This window comes from Oryx dammah, unplaced genomic scaffold (genome assembly GCF_014754425.2).
Source record: "Oryx dammah isolate SB20612 unplaced genomic scaffold, SCBI_Odam_1.1 HiC_scaffold_2, whole genome shotgun sequence".
NCBI classification, from domain to species: Eukaryota; Metazoa; Chordata; class Mammalia; order Artiodactyla; family Bovidae; genus Oryx; species Oryx dammah.
In genome coordinates, this window is record NW_024070186.1 from 137,252,833 (window position 1) to 137,254,613 (window position 1,781).

Here is a 1,781-nt window from a genome sequence, read left to right on the forward strand (position 1 = left end):
CAATTTGCCTTGATTCATGGACCTAATATTCTGGGTTCCTATGCAATATTGCTCTTTACAGCATCAGACTTTACTTCCATCACCAGTCACCTCCACAACTGGGTGTTGATTTTGCTTTGGCCCTGTCTCTTCATTTTTTCTGGAGTTATTTCTCCACTGATCTCTTGTAGCATATTGGGCACCTACCGACCTGGGGAGTTGATCGTTCTGTGTCCTATCTTTTTGCCTTTCCATACTGTTCTTGGGGTTCTCAAGGCAAGAGTACTGAAGTAGTTTGCCATTCCCTTCTCCAGTGGACCACATTTTGTCAGAACTCTCCACCATGACCCATCTGTCTTGGGTAGCCCCACATGGCATGGCTGATAGTTTCATTGAGTTAGACAGGGCTGGGTCCATGGGATCAGATTGGTTAGTTTTCTGTGATGTGGTTTTCAATCTGTCTACCCTCTGAAGGAGAAGGATAAGAGGCTTATGGAAGCTTCCTGATGGGAGAGACTGACTGAGGGGCAAACTTGGTCTTGTTCTGATGGGTGGGGCTATTCTCAGTAAATCTTTAATCCAATTTGCTGCTGCTGGGTTGGGCTGTGTTCCCTCCCAGTGGTTTGACTGAGGGGAAACTATGGTGGAGGTAATGAAGATAATGGTGACCTCCTTCAAAAGGTCCCATGCAGGCACTGCTACTCAGTGCCCCCAACCCAGGTGCAGCAGGCCACCGCCAAGTCATGCCTCCACCAGAGACTCCTGGACACTCATGGGCAAGTCTGGGTCAGTCTCTTGTGGTGTCACTGCTCCTTTCTTCTGGGTCCTGGTGCACACAGATTCTGTTTGTGCCCTCGCAGAGTCTGTTTCTCCAGTCCTGTGTAAGTTCTGGCGACTCTGTGGTGGGTTGATGGTGATCTCGTCCCAGAAGGCTTATGCTATACCCAGGTCTACTGCATCCAGAGCTCCTGCCCCTGCAGCAGTGCACTGCTGACCCATACCTTCTCAGGAGATACCCAAACACAGTTCTCTCTCAGTCTCTGTGGGGTCTCTAGGTCCTGGTGTGCACAGGTATGTTTGAGCCCTCTAAGCATCTCTGGCAGGTATGGGGTTTGAGTCTAAATCTGGTTTTGCCCCTCCTAGACTCTTTCTGGGGCTTCTTCTTTGCCCTTGGGTGTGGATATCTCCTCAAAGTTGCTCCAGTGCCACACAGCCGCTGCTCCAGTGCTTACCGTCTTGCTGGGGCTTCTCTGTCCTTGGACGTGGGGTATCTCCACACAACCACTCCAGCGCCACGCAGCCACTGTGCAGATAACCAAAAAGGACCTACTCTATGGCAAGGAAAATAGACTTCGTATTTTCTAGTAACCTATAGGGAAAAAGGAGAAGGCAATCGCACCCCACTCCAGTACTCTTGCCTGGCAAATCCCATGGATGGAGGAGCCTGGTAGGCTGCAGTCCATGGGGTCGCTAGGAGTCGGACACAACTGAGCGACTTCACTTTCACTTTTCACTTTCATGCATTGGGAAAGGAAATGGCAACCCACTCCAGTGTTCTTGCCTGGAGAATCCCAGGGACGGGGGAGCCTGGTGAGCTGCCGTCTATGGGATTGCAGAGTCGGACATGACTGAAGCGACTTAGCAGTAGCAGCAGCAGCAGCAGCATAGGGAAAAAGAATCTAAGAAAACTACATATATATATATGTATGTATATACATACACATGTATGAAAGTGAAAGTGAAGTCACTCAGTCACTGAGTTACTATGCTGTACACCTGACAAGAATGCAACTTCATAAATC